Here is a 19,494-nt window from a genome sequence, read left to right as displayed (position 1 = left end):
GTGTATAAGAACTAAAAAAGAAATATTTGGGTTGGAACTCTGAAGCTTTGATTTGGCTACTTTAACCAGTTAGATCCAATTGAATGGAGTCATTTTCAATATCCCCCTAAAGGTAGTTAAGTAATAGTAATGGGGCTTTCCCAAGGGGATCTAGTGAGAGAGTCAGTTCATTAAGAAAACAAACTCATTACCTTTGGTGAATGGATTGGTCCACGACAGGATGACGCAAAAAACTTTCATTTTTGATACAACAGCAGAAGTAGCTGCTGTGTGTGTGTTGCGGGGGGGGGGGGGGGGGCGTGCACAGGGGGATATTTTCATTTGAGTCATCTTTTTAAACTGTTTGCAAGGAGACATCCCACAAAACAGGCAGGTGATGTTGAGGGGCAACTAGATTCAGGCTGGCAGGAGGGCAAGTTTTCCTAAAAGGCACGACCCATCACCTGTTTTCTGCCACTGACAAAATTAGTTATCAGCTCCACGCTCTGTCTGCAGTGGTTGAAACTATCTCAGTGCATGTGGAATCCGAGCATGCACAGAACATTTCTTCCTGAAGCCTCTTGGTTAGAAGTATTGGTTGCTAGCAACGTAAACTGGTTTGGGCTAATTGAAACCTTGGGGAATTTATTTGGAGGCTCCTGGGGACTCACAGAGAGAAGACTGAGAAGCTGTAAAGGTGGGCAGGCACCAAGGGCTGGTGGGAGGGCCAGGAAGATGCGAGCAGGAATGGAAGCAAAGCCACAGCCAGGTCAGCCTGCTCAAACAGGGCTGCTAGCCTGGGTCTTGACCTCCCGCCCTTGAGTTCTGAGACGAAGGTTCAAGGACCCAGGAGACAGACCTGCCCTGTCTATGTTGGATCTGAGAAAGGTGGGGCTGGCTCTTGCAGACGTTGACTTCCACGGAGGAAGGTGGTACTGGAATTTCACTCACTTCTACGTACCATGATGGGGCCATGGGGTAAAGTTACTTCCTGGTAGGACATTAGGGTAATTTGTAAATTAGGGAGAAAACAGATGGTGAGTAAGCAGGAAGAGAGAGAGACAGAGACAGAGAGAGACAGATGGACAGAGAGAGAGAGGGAGAGGGAGAGGGAGAGAAAGAGAGACAGAGAGAGGGAGAGGGAGAGAAGGAGAGGGAGAGAGAAGGGGAGGCCTTCTGTACAGTCTTTTCTATTAAGGGAAAAACTAATAGGTAGAAGCTGTCTTGACTCAACACCTCCCATCTCTACCAGGATAGATTCCAAATTCCAAGTTTCATAATTCCTTTGTCATTCAGTGGTTTTCTATTCTACCTTTGTCATAGTGGCAGCTGGAATTAGGAGATCGAAAGGAGAGACTGGGGGACACAGACAACAACGGTTTGGTCACATTAAACCCACAAAAGGTAATGTATTTCAGGCTAATATAACTAGTGTTTTCACACTTATTTTATCTCATGGATCTCTGGTTCATACACATAAATGAAATCACTCATTCATTCACTTGTTATTTTATTTTCTATGAAAGATTTGCTGAACACTTACTCTGTAAAAGGCAATCTTCTAATGTTCTTGAAAAGGGGGTCACTAAGGATCCATGAGCTCACGTCCTACGTGGGACGTCAGACCTCCAATCACTGTACTAAAAGGCAGAGTGGAAGAAATGGCAAAAGAAGTAAAAGGAAGGAGAGATCCTGCCCAGTTGTAGAGAAGCAAGGAAGGCTGCCCAGAGGAGGGAGCATCTGAGCCAGGCTTTGGAAGATAAATAAAACACACCCTTAAAGCTAAGGAGTCCAGACATAATACCGATGCTGCTGTGATGGAGAGATAAGCATGGGTAGGCGTGTGTGCACGCACAGGTTCACATGTGTATTCAGAGAGAGTGACAGTCAAAACTCTAAACTGGTACAGCAAGGCACTTTGGGCACTGACCAGCTAGAACTTTCACTGGCCAGTCCAGAACACCAATGTGTAACGACAAAGCACCAGCCTTGCCAATGAGAATAGCAGTGGGATCCCCCTTGTACATGCTCAGCTTAGTCAGATGGAACCGTGACCACCCAGATCAATTCTGGACATCATTTCCTTCAGTTGGGTTATGCCTAGGATGGTCACGAGTTGGGAAATAGGAATCTGGTGTTTCCTTTTTCTGTCCTGGTTCCCTAGTGTATCTCCTAGCACAAGCATCTGCCTATTTAAAAATAGGGCAATTCTGCTATTTAAAAATCTGTATCGTTTGAACAACATGGCCCTTAAATTCAAATAAACTACTTGCTGGGGTGCCCCATGGAAGGAACGGACATTTCTTTCCTTACTGGTGGACAGATTGGCTGCATTTCCTTCACCGACAGAGGTACGTCTATGTATACTTCACAGAGAGTTTCAGGATGTACAGGGAAAGGTCAAGTCTTGTCAAGTTTTGCCTTGTGACTTTAGAACTAAGCCCCCCTGATGTAAGCTTTACTGTACATGGTCACACACAGGCATGCAGGTAGAATAACAAGAGGTCATGAGTATGTACAAAGGAACAATCTCCAACTTATGTCCCCCACTGGTTGTGAGCCATTCTGGACACTGACTTCAGCTGAGTGGAATCACATGGTGTTTTCCTTTTGTCTTCTTATTCCTTACCCCCTGGAACTACACCTTCACTTCTACCCAGACCTTCCTCCTTCTGTGACTCCACAATACCTTGCCACGTTGGTGGTGGACAAAAAGGAGAAGTTGACCTTCTATGGTTTTCCTTCAGGGCTGAGTTCACAGCTTGCCTCACTTCTACACCTTATAGCTGCCTTCTCAAACTCCACATCCCATCAACTGAATGGGGTATTCCCAACCACCTTGATTGCATAGACATCAGTAAAAGAAATTTAAAATGTTGGTCAAGACCCCCAACATATGTACATTTTTTTGATTGTAAGTGTGTGCATTTCTTTTTTCATTGCTAAGTGGAGTCAAGTGGTAAGAGCTTGGACTCAGAGCTGGGATTTGAGTCCTGGTTCCAACCTTTACTGGCTGTGATCACAAGCAAACTAAAAAAACACTTCTGTGTCCCAGGTTCCTCAATGATGAAAAGTGTAGAATTATAGTACCTACCTAATAGGATTATTAAACGGATTAAATAAATCACTATGTATTAAGTGCCTGGTACAAAGCCAGTGCTGACAATTAGCTCTTGTTTCTATTATTTTAAGTCATGGTGGGGTTCATTGCCAAAGACTGGGAAATAGGGGAGTCATTTGTGCCAGAGGTTTGGGACAGCATGTTTCTGGTATTGTTGTGACAAGGAGAAATTCACTCCAAAGAAGCCACAGTGAATTTTCTCATGGAGACCTTGTGATGCATGGAGGTTAAGTGCTAGCACTCTCCACCCACCAGACTTTGTGAGGATATAGACTGGGAACCCAAACAACCCTGGCCATTTTTCCTGGAAAAATGTATTTCACACTCTGCCCAATCAGACTACCAAGGAAGACATAGTGTAACCTTAACTATGATCCTACCTGGGAAGTTGTTTCTAGAGACCCAGATCAGGGTGGAGGAAGTAAAGAAAGTAAGACCTTCTGTATGAGTTGGCAGTGGTCAGATCTGGGTTCTCAGGCCTGGCCAGAGACCCTGGCTTGAGGTGAGCATGACCTAGACAGAGGGATAGGAACCTCTGAGGACTGTTATTTGGATCAAGTGAGAGACAGTCGATGAAAGTGCCAAGCACAGAGCTGGGGATGGTAATCTGACTCCATAACCCTGTACAGCACCTGGGAATGGGCATTAGACAGTCTGTGGATTCACTGACATTGTAAGCAACTTATTTGTATGCTTGGGTTGTGTATCTCAAAAATGGTTAAGATCCATTGTTATGAAAAACTGCAAATTTAAGGTAGGGCTCTCTTTCAAGGCATGCTTTTTAAACCATAAAGACTAGAATTTGTTTATTCTTAAATTATAAAATACCTTGGAATAGTTTCAACAAGCAGTGAAATTTTAAATTTTGCATGGAAACACAAAAGACACTGAATAGCCAAAGCAATCTTGAGAAAAAAAAAAATGGAGCTGGAGCAATCAGGCTCCCTGACTTCAGACTACACTACAAAGTTGCAATAATCAAAACAGTATGGTACTGGCACAAAAACAGAAATATAGCTCAATGGAACAGGATAGAAAGCCCAGAAATAAACCCACACACATATGGTCAATTAATCTATGACAAAGGAGGCAAGAATATACAATGGAGAAAAGTCTATCCAATATGTGGCACTGGGAAAACTGGACAGCTACATATAAAAGAATGAAAGTAGAACATTCTCTAACACCATACACAAAAATAAACTCAAAATGCATTAAATGTAATAAACTCAAAATGCATTAAATGTCCTAAATGTAAGGCCGGATACTATAAAACTCTTAGAGGAAATCATAGGCAGAACACTCTCTGACATAAATTGCAGCAATATCTTGTGGGATCCACCTCCTAGAGCAATGAAAATAAAAACAAAAATAAACAAATGGGATCTAATGAAACTTAAAAGCTTTTGCACAGCAAAGGAAACCATAAACAAGATGAAAAGACAACCCTCAGAATGGGAGAAAATATTTGCAAACTAAGCTACTGACAAAGGATTAATCTCTAAAATATACAAACAACTCATGCAGCTCAATAACAAAAAAACAAATAACCCAATCCAAAGATGGGCAGAAGACATAAATAGACATTTCTCCAAAGAAGACATACAGATGGCCAAAAGGCACATGAAAGATGCTAAACGTTGCTAAATATTAGAGAAATGCAAATCAAAACTGCAGTGACGTATCACCTCACACCTGTCAGAATGGCCAATGTCTAAAAGTCTACAAACAGGGCTTCCCTGGTGGCACAGTGGTTGAAAATCCGCCTGCCAATTCAGGGGACAGGGGTTCAAGCCCTGGTCCGGGAGGATACCACGTGCCACGGAGCAACTCAGTCCGAGCACCGCAGCTGCTGAGCCTGAGCTCTAGAGCCCACAAGCCACAACTATTGAAGCCCGTGTGCCTAGAGCCTGTGCTCTGCAACAACAGAAGCCACCGCAATGAGAAGCCCTTGCACCTAAACAAAGAGTAACCTCCGCTCGCCGCAACTAGAGAAAGCCCACACACAGCAATAAAGACCCAACACAGCCAAAAATAAAAAAAAAAAAAATTAAAAAAAAAAAGCCTACAAACAATAAGTGCTGGAGAGGGTGTGGAGAAAAATGAAGCCTCCTACACTGTTGGTGGGAATGTAAATTGGTACAGCCACTAGGGAGAACAGTATGGAGGTTCCTTAAAAAAGTAAAAATAGAATTACCATATGATCCAGCAATCCCACTTCTGGGCATATAACTGGAGAAAACCATAATTTGAAAAGGTACACGCACCCCAATGTTCATAGCAGCACTATTTATGATAGCCAAAACATGGAAACAACCTAAATGTCCATCGACAAATGAATGGATAAAGATGTGGTACATATATACAATGAAATACTACTCAGCCATAAAAAAGAATGAAGTAATGCCATTTGCAGCAACATGGATGGACCTAGAGATGATCATACTAAGTGAAATAAGCCAGACAGAGAAAGACAAATATCATGGGATATCACTTATATTTGGAATCTAAAGAAAGGATACAAATGAACTTATTTACAAAACAGAAATAGACTCACAGACATAGAAAACAAACTTATGGTTACCAAAGGGTGGGGGGAAGGGATAAATTAGGAGTTGGGGATTAAAATATACACACTACTATATATATTGACAAAATAGATAACCAACAAGGACCTACTGTATAGCACAGGGAACTATACTCAGTATCTTATAATAACCTATAATGGAAGAGAATGTAAAAAAAGAATATATATAATCTTACATATATATATATATGTATAGTTGAATCACTTTGCTGTTTCCCTGAAACTAACACATTGTAAATCAACTATATTTCAATAAAAATTTAAAAAACCCCAAAACTCCCCAGAGTCCCACATTTTTTTTGCTAAAAAGTGATACAAGAAAAAAATGTACATATTTTAGAAATAAAATAGTGTCATCCCAATATTGTTCAGCATATCATACACCAGTCTTCAATCTAGGTGCAAGATAGTATGTTTTTCTGGCATAGAAAAAAATGTGCCAGTTCTTTCACTGCAATTCCTTCTGGAATTCAGCTTTAAAAGACAAGCATTTATCTTACTGAACTGTTAACACCATATATCTCCAAATGTCTTCCTTTATCTACCTGCCTTTAACAGTCATAGTTATCACCCCACGAACACATACATATCACAAGCTGAGCTGCTAAATACGGTGAGACAAAAATGTCTGGGAGTTACAGGGTATTTTATCTGAACGCTTTCCCTATTGCTTGTTGAGCATTTCTTACTATCTGGTGATTATATTTAGTGGTCGTCTAAAATGACAGATCACTGGAATTGTAGTAATTGCCTCCACAAGAAAAAAATCAGAAATCATTAGGAGGTTTCAAATTTCATTTGTATCCATGTAACTGAATGAAGTCATACAGAAACAGAGACTAATTGTATGTCCTTTGCCCCTCAGTGTGAACACAGCTCTGGTTTCCAAACAGAAAATTCCTGCTTCAGAAGCAAGTCAATGGTTTGATAAGTATTTGATTCAGAAGCTCAGCTTGAACCTCAAAGGGATTGAGTGTACCAAATAATTTTGATTTACCCAATATGCCTCCAGGTCACCCCAGGGACAAGCAGTGTCCCTCCCAGGAGAGGCTGACCACCAGGATTTCCAAGTGCAGCTCTCATTTCTCTTTGTGAAAAATCTGGCTTGCCTGTGTTTGCCACATAGTATTTTTATTCTGAAATGCAAATTCACACTATTTCAAATCCAGGTGAATACTCAGCACATCGAATCGCTGGTTTCAAGGCCAGGCATAGAGTAGCGACCTATCAAGTGACGACGTTTTTTAGATGTATTGGGTCCTGAAAAGGTGTTTGAAACAAGAATCAAATTAAAAAATGAGTGGTTACATATGTGTAACCGACCCTGTTGCAAGCCATTAAAGTGGAATGTGTCGAGGACGCCATTTCCCTCAATTCCAGAGACTCTTTCTCTGTGAGCTTGAACGGAGGCTGGGCCATTTTCCTGGCTGTTCGGGTAGGGTATTGCCTGCTCTGTTTGAATTGGGGGCAGGACTCACCTTGGGATCTCAGTCCAGGGTTCCCATTTGTGAGAAACATGATTGCAGTGGTAATGATTTGACTGCTGAAATATTGCTTTTCAAACACAAGCCCTCCCTCCCCCCCCTTTTTTTTAATAAAAAAACAGAGTCTGTATCTATCGTATCTGAACCAGCAGTAGTCTTAACAGCCATCTCTCTCCTCTAAGGGAGAAATGAGCTATCAGTTTTTCTCAGGCTTGAGCATTCTCCCACCTGTCCTCAATTTAATGCACAAATGAAAGCACATAAATCTTCGTGACATTTTGGCGTAAAGCACCTACTTCAGATGTGACTCCTTTAGGAAACTCTGAACCTAGGTGCTTGGTTTTTGCATAAACTTTGCAAAATGAGAATTGTAACACGACTGTCTGTACACATACACACGCACCTCCCCCAAAGGTGGTTGCATATGAAATGTGGAGAGCCGAAGGGATGTGGGTGAGGGTAGGAGAATAACATGTGTGCAAACTTAATATATCTTTTCCTCACCTTAAGTTAGACCCAGACAGTTAAATTATAATTACAGCCCCATCTGGAGGGGGAGAAAGTACAGTTCGTGAGAGCTCCAAACCTTTCAGCCATGGGTACTTTGTCAGGTAAAATAAACACACGTCCCGTTTTCAGCCTGGGGTCAAACTCAACAAAAGCCATGAAAGATGGGACACTCGTCAAGAACCAGGTTGTGAAATGGTCAGGATGACAGCAACAACAGGAAGAAGGAATAAAATGGTTGGTTACTTCTCTCAAACCAGATGGCTCAAGGAGTCTGCTCAAGGCTTACCTTAAAGGGAAACAAATCCTCAGCTAAACTCGTGGTGGATTGGTGCTGCGGCCAAGTGTGGTGGGTAGAGTGGGAAGGAGTCCTTCTCTGGCCAGAGAAATTGGTCCCAAGAAAGGCAACGACGCAGGCTGGGCCTTGGCCATCCGTGGAGTATTTTAAGCGAATCATCTCTCTGGTTACAAAGTGGTGAAGCTGTAAAAGTAGAAACACTTGGTGACTGTGTTCCCTGACCAATGAAATAAGCTCATCTTGTTGGCTAAGAGAATGCAGGTGATGCGGGGGGTGGGGGGTGGTGCGGGGGTGGGGGTGGAGAGAGAGAGAGAGAGAGAGAGAGAGAGAGAAAGGGTCCTGAGTGCATTTGAGTCCCTGGTTGCTATCATTCTCAGAGCCAATTCATGCTACCTTTTCCACAGTCTGGTTCCACAGACCAGTAATTTCTCTCTTTTCGCTTCATGTAGCCCTGAGTTTCTGTCACTTGCTATCAAAGGGGCTCCGTCTGATACATCAGTCATAAAATGAAATTTATAAAAGGTTTACTTTTGTTTGATCTAATGGAATTGATGCTAATAATAACAATTGATAACATTTATTTAGGACTTACTATGTGCCATGCCCTATCCTAAGAATGTTCTGTATACAGTTTCTTTCATTTAATCCTCACAACCCCATGAGACAGGAGCAATTATTGTTCCCGTTTTACAGATAAGAAAATTGAGGCACAGAAAGGTAAAGAGACTTGTCCAAAATCTCACAGCTAAACCCAGGCCCCAGAGCCCAGTCTTTTAATGACCCCTTATTCTTCCTGTATGTGAATCATGATGGTAGACAGCACCATCACTCCCACCAAGCTGTGATTCTGATAAATGTTCTTGGGTGAGAAAGTAGAGTTAAAGCCAATGTGTTTAGAGTTTATGCCTAAGTCTATAAACGATTTTATTCACGCCACAGCCAAAACAGTGACAATTGCTGATCTCCTCTGATGGTTACATTTCAAATTATTGTAGCCCTTTATTTCCCCATAATTTTTCCTTTGTTTCCTTGAAACTTGCATCTTAGGGGAATGTGTTGTACAAGTGAGGACCATATGGCATATATATTGCAAGAAGAGCAAAAATATATGCATGAATGAATGAAATTGATAACCCTTGGATCCTTAGGGGCTCTCTCAGTGGTCCTCAGATTGGAGGGGGCATCAAAGCCACCTGGAGAGCTTGGTAAAGCCCAGATTGCTGTTTCTGATTTGGTTTCTGATTTGATGGGTCCGAACAAGAGAACGTGCATTTCTAACAAGTTCACAGGTGATGCTCATGTTCTGGTCTCGGTGCCTCACTTTGAACCATTGCAGCCAACTGGTTTGTAAGCACCTGTGAAGCATTCAGTCAATTCAGTAAAACTAAACCAACCAATTTGATGATTTAGTTACACAGCTGACAGATTAGCCTGAGAGCCCTATGTTCCAAAATGGCCAAATCAAGGTGAGCACATTTCAGGGGCACTGAGATTAATAAAATGGCACACAAAAATATTCCAAAGTTTTTACAAGCAGAAAATATTAAACTACAATCTTTTTATTTAATAACTTCTTATATAAAAATTACTTGAGGTGGTGTGTTATTATTTGTTGTCTAGAAACATCACAGCTCTTCATCACTATAATTTGCTGCCAAGCGGTAAGAGCACGCCCCAATAAGTGATTACGTGCTTGCTTTCACCTGCAACTCATCACAAGCATCCAATGAGGAATGATCTCCATGTCATCATCATTTATGTCAGCAGATGTGTGTCATGCAAATGAGTTTTGGGGAGCTGGGCTGATGTCATTTTACTCTCTTAATTTTAATTATTTTCTTTAAATGGACCAAAAGATGGGTTTGCTCCACAAAGAGGAATTATGATTCATTTTGTTTTGGGGTCACAAATATGTTCTTTGGTGGTATCGGGTAAACTGTAGACACTTATTTTCATATGCCAGATTTCAGTTTAAAAAACTGAAATATTAAACAAAACAAAACAAAACAAAACAAAAACTGAAATATTTCTTAGAGTCATAAAATATACTTACAAGTTAGTCTAACTGAACAAAATAGAAGGGAGGCCAAGAAATATCTTAAGAAAAGTTTGCTTTTTTAAAGAAATAATAATTATCGCTTTTTGTTTATGAGAGAGATTGGCCTGCAGTTTTCTTTTCTCATAGCAGTTTTGTCATTTTTTGGTGTCAGGGTTACGCTGACCTCATAAAATGAGTTTAAAATTTTTCCCTTTCTTTAAGCTCTGAAAGAGTTTATGTAAAATTGATATTATTTCTTCTTAAATGTTTAGAAGACTTCACCTATGAAAGCATTTGGGATGAGTTTTCTTTGTGGGAAGGTTTTTAGTTAAAGATTTCTTTTTTTTTTTTTTTAAAGAGTAGCCAGGGTGGCCCTTTATTTAATTTATTTATTTATTTATTTTTGGCTGTGTTGGGTCTTTGTTTCTGTGCGAGGGCTTTCTCTAGTTGTGGCAAGTGGGAGCCACTCTTCATTGCGGTGCGCGGGCCTCTCACTATCGCGGCCTCTCTTGTTACAGAGCACAGGCTCCAGACGCTCAGGCTCAATAGTTGTGGCTCACAGGCCTAGCTGCTCCGCAGCATGTGGGATCCTCCCAGACCAGGGCTCGAACCTGTGTCCCCTGCATTAGCAGGCAGATTCTCAACCACTGCACCACCAGGGAAGCCCAAGATTTCATTTTTTAAACAGATTTCTTATTTCTTCTTGTGTTTGTTTTAATAAGTTGTCTTTTACAAAGGATTTATCCATTTCATCTAAGTTTAATTTATTGCATAAAGATATTCATTAATTTATTAATTTATTGCAAAAAGATATTCAACATAACCCATTGTGATTCTTTTTAAAATTTTTCAATTTAAAAAAAATTTATTTTGTTTAATTTATTGCATAAAAATATTCAACATAACCCACTGTGATTCTATTTAACTTTTTTTTAATTTTTAGTTTTTTAAAAATTTATTTTGTTTTCTCCATTGTGATTCATTTAATGTCTATATAATCTACAGTGATATGGCCTGTTAAAATCATGATATTGGTAATTTATGTTCTCTCTCTTCTTTTTTTCTTGATCAGTTTTGCTAAGGGTTTGTCAATTTAATCATCTTTTCAAAGAATCAACTTTTGGCTTTGTTACCTTTCCCCATTGTATTTCTGCTATTTCTTTGCTTTCTATGCTAACCTGTATCATTTCCTTTCTTTTACTTTCTTTAAGTTTAATTTGCTAATCTATAGTTTATTAAGTGGAAGTTTAAATATTTTTTCTCCTCTTTCTCCTCTTCTCACATATGTATTTAAAGCTACAAATTTGCCTCCAAAATTGCTTGAGCTGCATCCCACACATTTTGATACGTCATGTCTCATTTTTTGTTCGGTTCAAAATATTTTATATTTTCCACTTAATTACTTCTTCAACTCATAGGTTATGTAGAATTGGGTTGTTTAATTTCCAAGCATTTCATTTTCTAGTTGTTTTTCTATTATTGATTTCTGCTTTGATTCCACTGAGTTGAAAAACATACTCCTTTAAAATTTGTTGAGGTTTGCTTATTGGTCTAGCAAATGGTCTCTTTTGGTAAATGTTCCACATATACTTTTAAAAAAATCTGTATTCAGTAACTATGGAGTGTAGAATTCCAGATATGTTCGATTAGTCATGTTAGTAAGAAATTAGTTCTTCAGAGTATAAAATGAAGTACTTTCCAAAGTTTAAGGGGTAAGAGGACCACATTTACTAAGTGCTTACTCCTGGAATTTTGACATTTAACCCCTCAACAATGAATTATATGAGTAGTTGTCTCACTTCCATCTGACTACTCAGCATCTCTATCTGGATGTGTAAGGAGTATTTCAAATTAATATGTCCTGAAAGGAACTCCTGATTTCCCCCTTCAAATCTGTTCCTTTTTCCATCCCTTCATCTCAGTAAGTGCACCCCAGTGCTCATGCTGAAAATATTAGAAGTTGCCCCCGATTTCTCTCTTTTCCTCATATTCACATCTTTTCCACCTGGAGGTTCTGTTCCCTCTATTTTAAAATATGTCCTAATCTGACTGTTTCTCACATCCCCCCTACTACTTCTCTGGTCTAAGACCCTGCCATTTCTTTCAAGGGTATTACTGTAGTAACTTCCTAATGGATCCGTCTGGTTTTCCTTTTTTTCCCTCCTCTCCCTTCTCCATCTCGAGACCCTGCCATCTCCTGCAACAGGGCACACAGATTTTGTCTCTCTCATAACAATTAGAGTCATTTTAAAAAAGCAGATCAAATCATTTCCTTGTTAAGAAACAAACAAAATTCAAAGGCTTTCTCTCATACTTAGAATATATCATAAAAACCTTACTATGATCTATGAGGCCCTTGGTGACCTGGCCCTCCCCGCTCTTGAATCTCATTTCCTACCACTCTCCCCCTTGCCCACTGCTCCAGCTACAACCACCCTCTCATTATGATTGGAAAGCGTCTAGTTCCTTCTTGCCTCCGCGTCCTAGAACTTGCTGATCCCTCTGCCTAGAAAGCTCTTCCTCCAGATCCTTACATAACCCACCCTTTCATTTCATCTTGATTCACGTGAAACCTCCTCAGAGAGGCGGTCATGACCACCCTATTTAATACCCCATCCTACCTCCACTGTGCTATCACTTGTTCTCCTCTTCTCCTGAATAAAATGTCTTCATAGTACTGGCCGATACCTCAAATTACTCATGAATCCATTCATTAATTGTGTTTATCTGTCTTCTGCACTGGAATATGGGTTCCATGAAGTCAGCACCCACGTGGTCTGGTTTATTGCTGAATCCCAACCAGGTAAACCAGTGCCTGGAACACAGAAAACACTCAGTAAATATCTCTTGGTCGAATGGATGTACAGATGGATGCAGAGTGGATGAATGTTTAACTGAACAAAAATAATTGTTTTACATCCATTTATATGAACCAATTAAGTTCATCCTTTCTAAGCAGTACTAGGTTGTTTTCATTTTAATTAGAAGGTTGGTTTACACATTATGAAAGGTTAAGCTTCTCAAAATAATCTGTGGATTCTAATGTCACTAATTTGGGTTGGAGCTGTCACCAGTTAGTTGGAGTTGGTTTTCTTTGAGAATGCAGAAACTCCATGCACAGACACAGGGCATTGAACAACCATAAAGAATCACTTCATGCAGTAACTTTATACTGTGGTCATTCGTTGAAAATTTGCTAGTCAAGCTGAGGATCAGGTCCCTACTCTGACTTGCATTCTAAACATCTGTTCCCAGCAACGTCAGGATAAGTTAGGCTGATGACTCTCAAACTTTGCTTCTAACAATTGCTGGTGTTAGAGGTAGACCTAAGAAATGCTTAAGAAATGACTACCTCTAAAATGCTACATTGGTGGTCTTCTTCCAACGCAGAGGATTAAATGATATTGCTAAATAGACTTTTCTTAACTGCTGTGCTGTGCATTCCCCTCTCCCAGAATTTTCCTTTTAAAATCTGTGGTGCTGCCTATCCCACTAACAGATTCAATAGTAGCAAAGGAATTTGCTGGAAGAACTCTGAAGTGACCAGGCACATGCGTTTTGACTACCTGATGTTTCTGAGGATGCTTGTTCAGGTCCTGGGAAGGCAGCCATGGATAAGATCAAGTCCCTGCCCTTGCAGAGATGGCTTCAATCTTGTTTGAGAAAAAGTTTAAAAAAGAAGATAATATTTAGGGTTGAGTTGTTAAATCTCATATCCTTACATAGCCAGTTTTAGCTAGAAAAATTGTTCCTAGGTCATGTGCTGGAAAAAACGATATCAGTGTTTCCTGGGGTTCTCCAGAGAGAACATAACTTCCAGATGTTCTTTCACTGAGCGTGTTGGGGAGCACTCATGTTAGAAAAGGGGGTCCCCTAAGCCCTGGGCTCCATTCTGAGCCTGGTGGTTGGGATCCATGATGTCTACCCTGCTGTGGATACTTTAGCTACAAATTCCACCAACCCCCTGTTGCATATATTTGTTTACTCAGCCTGTAATAAATAGCTTCATATACGGAGATTCCATCTGAAGACAAACAGTCCCAGTCTTTAGAAGACTCTCCAGCAAAGCTCTGCGAGTGCATGTGTGTTTCGGGGTAATCATCTCCAGGCAACCCCGGTCGGTCATAGAAGTTGTCATTGCTGTCATCTTCCTGTGAAATTCTTCATCCTTTTGAATGCTCATAAATGGGCATTTTCATGCAGAGTACATCATTTTGAATTGAATTTCAGTAACTCCTCCAGTGGCCGCCTGCCAGCCTGACAATGTCCGTCCTTGTGAAACTAGCCTCATGAGTGTGTTTGGAAGCACACTGGCTTTGGTTTTAGCAACAGACGAGGCTGAGTCCAGAAAATATTTTGTGATATTTATTTTTATAGCATGAATGAGCAAAACATTCAAGAAAGTGCTGATGGGTCTCTAATTCTCAAACTCCAGCTTAGAAAATAGAAATTTGAATTTCCTATTCCACCTCCCAACCCCACCCCATTCTCCCTTTTTTTCCAGTGGGGGCTGATCTTGCTGGCTTTGGCAGAAGCAGGGATGTGTTGAAATGTTGTAAATTACAGTTAATGTGATATGATTCTGTTTATCCTTGTCCAACACTGTTGAACCTACCAATTTTTCCCTTCTTGGCTTCCCATGAATTAAGGCAACAAGAGAATAGCCAGTTGGAAGACTGGACAATTTTCTTTTTCAGTCAGAGTAAAAGACAGGCACAGCTGATGAATGCTGGCCCTAAAGAAAAGGTTTTGTGCCTTGACAAGACGTTCAGAAAAAGCCCAAGATACTGCCCTATTTACTTCTGAAGAAAAAAAAGATTATGTTCTGGGGTGTAAGTAATAGAAAGCCTGATTCAGTTTCCTAAAGGAGATTCACACCAACAATGTTTAAATGGAAAATGTCAAGAACTTCATAACTAAGAACTGAATATTAAAGAGACAGCTGCCAACTTTCGGTTTCTCATTCAGAACTGGAAAGGTCGCCTCAAGCATATAGTCTGAGAGGGTCTTATTGTCCTGTCCTGACTCATTTAAGAGCACCGTATCTTCAGAGACAAGCCTCTCGGACACAAGGGACTCAGGCACTCTGCTTGTCACGGTGCAAAATGACCAGGGCAACTAAGTTGTTCACTGGATTTGTTGGGAAAATGTGGCATCTGTCAGACTTCTATTAGAAGTCAAAAAATCAACAGGATTTTGTCTTCACGTAAGTTGAAGTTTTAAGAAGAGGATGTATCAGGGCTGTGGAGTTCTTTGGGGAGGAATTTTTAAAATCTACACATGTGGTTAGAACAAATAATCATGAATAATTGGGGAAAAAAAAGGTCCAAATCGATCATTTTCTGGTCTGGTTTGCTTTTAATATTGCATAACCCAATTTAGGTTTGGTTAGATGAACAAGACTGCATAGCAATGGCTTTAAAGAACAGTAGCGAACAGTTTAAGGGAAAATCCATTTTATCCCACAGTTAACTAAAGGCTTTAAAAAAAATGCATAAAGGGTGATTAGGACAGCATGATGTGAACTTAAAAAAGAGGTTGATGATGAACACTTTAGAGTTTTCTAAAACAGAGACAGATGATGTTTTGTGTGTGTGGAGAGAGATGACCCCTTGACAATCCCCCTGTACCCTACATGCAAACTTTCAGTGATGAACCTGGTAGCTCAGATTCTTTACATTTGTATATATTCATTTAACAGTCAGAGAACTTAAACGATTTGCCAGATACTGTTCTAAGCACTTTCCAAATATCAAGCCAGCTAAACCCTCATGACTAACCCATGAGTTAGACCCTCATATTTTGTCCTTTTCACATGGGGAACTAGAAGCATCTGGAGGTGAGATAACTTCATTCATCCATTTAACTTTTCACTGACTCACCACACACTTATATCAAGCCCTCATGAAGTACAGACACTGTCCCAGAAGCTAGAGGCACAAGAGGACTTGGCATAGACCCCACTTTCAAGGCAGTTTTGGAATAGTCGAGAAGACAGACATCTAAATAAGAACCCACAATAGAAAATGGTAAGTAGAGTGATAAAACTACGTATAAATAGCCCTCTCTCACACAGCATTATCTCATTGCACTCAGACACCAATCCTATGGTGTATTCATTTCTTCAGCTAATACCCACTGAGTGTCAATCCTCGGAGAGGTACAGTGCCCACTGTTATGAGATTAGATTCAATGAGGCTGACATTCATTAAAGCTATCACAAACTATGGGTGAGATGGTGCAACTACGGTAAGCGGTTTTAAAAAGTGACACAGAGCTAGAGGAGTGAACAGTGAGGGGATTTGACCTCATCGAGGAAGTCAGGAGAGGCTTCTCGAGGATGTAGCCCCATAAGGACGAAGCGGAATTAAGCAGGTAAGATGGGGAAAGTACTCCAGCAAAGGGCAGCAGGATGGCGTGTGGAGAATTGGACGAACTCACTGAAAGGAAGTCAGGAGAATGCAGTGCGATATGAGCAAGGAGAGGTCAGACCCAGAAGGTCCTTACAGACCATGTGGGGAGGAAGGCCATCCTCACCATGACACTGAGAAGCTACCGGAGTGTGTAGCACCTGGTGGGTCATGGTGCTGATAGGCATTTCTTAAGATGACTTTGGCTGCTTTGTAGGGAATACATTATAATGGGCCCAGAGGTGGAAGGTGAAAGATTAGATTTCCAGGAGGGAGATACTAGAGGGGTGGCTGTGGAGATACACAGAAAGGCAATGATCAAGAGCTACTTCAGGGGTTAAGCTGACAGGATTGCATGTGGTGGATATGGGAATGATTCAAGGGTGCCCCCTTTTACAGATGGAAAAACAATGGTCAGAGAGAGGATGAGTAACTCTCCCAAGGACTCACGGCGGGTAAGAGAAGCCATCTTCCTTAGAGCTCTTTGAGTGCTGAGCCAGCACTTTTACCCTCTGTTTTAGGAGCAAAGAAGGAACCAGAAACCTTGGTTGAGGAAACTGAACATACTTCTAAGAAGGAAGGAAAATTTGATCTGGGTTTTGCAGAATGTGTGGGGCACAGGAAATAGTGACATTTTGGACAGAGGAAGTTGTATAAAAGTGAACAAGATAGGAGGACTTTGCAGGGTGAAGGAAACTCTATATCTTGAGTGCGCTGGTAGTTAAAAGAGTTCATACATTCATCAAAACTCACCAAACTGCATTTAAAATGGGTCCATTTTAATGAGCATACCTGGTGCCCAGATCTTAATCTCTAGTACCTTCGCCCACCAGAAAGAACTAGGGCTCCTCAAAGAAATGGTTGCTTCTGGGGCTGGCACAGGTTTGTACAAGATGAGCCTGGAACATTTTGTTGAGCCAGAAAATAAATAAGAAAACATTTTAAGAAATATAAATATGAATAAAGAAAAGAATAATAATTTTACAAAAAGACAAGCATTATCACAAGGAAGTGATAGCCAACTCGAAGGGGCTCCCATTGGCCAGATCTGGGAAAACTGGGGTACCAAAAAGACAGTAATAAATTATAAATCATTGAGGAAAAACAAGAAATTATGAGTCTATACTAATAATAAATACATAAATAGGGGAGGAGAGGAGATCTTCCTTCTTCTATAAACGGAGGCTGAATGTCGACTGGTAAATGTGGAGGGAGTGCTACACACTTGGAAAACTATCATTTTGGAAAATTATCGTTTTGCATCCACCATAATAAATGGTGGATAATAATATTATTAATAATAATATAAATATTAATATAAAATATGATATAGTATTATAAAACATTATAATATGTTCTAAACCCCAGCTAAATCCATGGGGATAGTTTAATGAGGAGCAGGATATTTGAATGATCTCAGAGAATCACCCCGTTAATTGCCTATTAGTTGCAAGGGACAAAGTAGTAACTAAACAGTGGAGAAACTGGGTAACGTCACCATCACCAGTGGGGAGGATGGCCATTGTACGTCTCCAGATGTAATATTCATATCCGTACTTCCAGTTGTGGAATTGAAACAGGATTAAAGCAGAGGATACCAAAAGGTAAGTCTCAGATGAAGAGGGAAAAAATGGCCAGTGGATTTATTAAAAAAAAAGAAAGAAACTCACCCTATCAATCAGGAAAATGGAATCAAAACAAAGCAGTATTGAGTTTATCAGACTGATATTATTTAAATGATCAATGCTTTGCCAAGGGCATTAGAGAAGTAGAAACTTTCATACTGTTTGCATGCATATGTAAACTTGCCACATATTTTTAGAGGTTAATTTAGTGTTATTTATCTATGTTAAATATCCTTTCCTTTAGATTGAGCAATCTCAGATCTAAGACTTGATCCTAGAATACTCCACTAATCATATGCAGAAGAATCTTTGTTCCAGTGATGCTTAGGATAGAAAGCAATTAACAACTGCGTATCTTAACAACTGGTTATCCTTTTCTGCATCTCAAATTACTGTAAATGTAGCAGCTTATTTCTGCGGATCTGGAATCGAGGCACAGCTTAGCTGGGGCCTCTGTTTCAGAGTCTCTCATGAGCTGCAGTTAAGGTGTTGGCCAGGACTGGAGGCTCATCTGAGACTCCAGTGGAGAAGGATCCACTTCCAAACTCACATCGTTGCTGTCAGGATTCCATTAATCGTGGGCTGTTGGTCAGACGCTGCCCTTAGTTCCTTGCCACGTGAGCCTCTCTATAAGCCAGCCAGAGACAGAATCCGCTAGCAAAAGGCAAGTCACACTCCCTTGAAGCTAGTCACAGAAGTGACATCTCATCCCCTTTGCTTTATTCTTTTGATTAGAAGCGAATCATAAGCCAGCCCACGATGAAGGGGAGGCAATTACACAGGGGCACAAATACCAGGGGGTAGAGATCACTGGGGACCATCTTAGAGCCAGCCAGCCATGGCGACCCAAATGTATAATTTATGGTATCACCACACATGGGAAGCATCTCAGCAGTTAATAAAGAATGATGTGGACATGTGTGTGCACGGACTTGGAGCCCCTTCTCAAACCTATTGTTAAGTGAATAAAGCCAACAAGGTTATTCTGCAAACAAATGTGACACCATTTGTATAGAAATAGAATATTTTTCCAAAATTAAACATGTTTATGTCTATATATATATATGTGCATTCAAATACAAAGGAAAAGACTTGGGCAGAGACACATCCAACCCATTGATGGTGGTTACCACTGGAAAGAGATGTGGGTTCGGGGTGGAGGTGGGGAATAATGATCAACTTTCTCATTTTATTCATCATACTTATTCTTTTTTTTTTTTTTTTTTTTTACAGTGGGAATATATTTGTGTATTGTACATTTGTTTTTAAAATAGGACTTGGACTGGGAAACCAGGGCTGTGTCCAAGAGTGTTAGCTTTGAAAGTGTAGCGTGTTATCCATAAATATGTCCCAACAGTGCCTTTTCATTGTCCACATTTTAAAGGTTTGCTTGGTTTTCCAACCCAGTTTTTTCTCAAATGTTTGTGACTATGCTTGGAACAAGG

At 40.4% G+C, this 19,494-nt stretch overlaps 1 long non-coding RNA gene across 1 annotated transcript in view; it reads right to left on the bottom strand.

Moving 5' to 3' along the window:
- Positions 1-5,962: 5,962 nt before the first annotated feature.
- Positions 5,963-19,494, bottom strand: part of LOC113628009 (uncharacterized) — an 80,765-nt gene continuing 67,233 nt past the window's right edge. The window contains exons 13-17 of the long non-coding RNA XR_003435848.1: positions 17,217-17,323; positions 13,581-13,667; positions 12,636-12,829; positions 7,968-8,159; positions 5,963-6,947 (exon numbers count right to left, since the gene is read on the bottom strand). This is a non-coding gene — a long non-coding RNA (uncharacterized LOC113628009). The remainder of the gene's footprint in view (positions 6,948-7,967; positions 8,160-12,635; positions 12,830-13,580; positions 13,668-17,216; positions 17,324-19,494) is intronic.

The sequence above is a fragment of the Aethalodelphis obliquidens genome, unplaced genomic scaffold (genome assembly GCF_003676395.1).
Source record: "Aethalodelphis obliquidens isolate GAN/ISIS:26980383/991018 unplaced genomic scaffold, ASM367639v1 scaffold22, whole genome shotgun sequence".
Taxonomy (NCBI): Eukaryota; Metazoa; Chordata; class Mammalia; order Artiodactyla; family Delphinidae; genus Aethalodelphis; species Aethalodelphis obliquidens.
The sequence above is the reverse complement of the archived record's forward strand: the minus strand, read 5'-3'. Positions and strand labels throughout refer to the sequence as shown.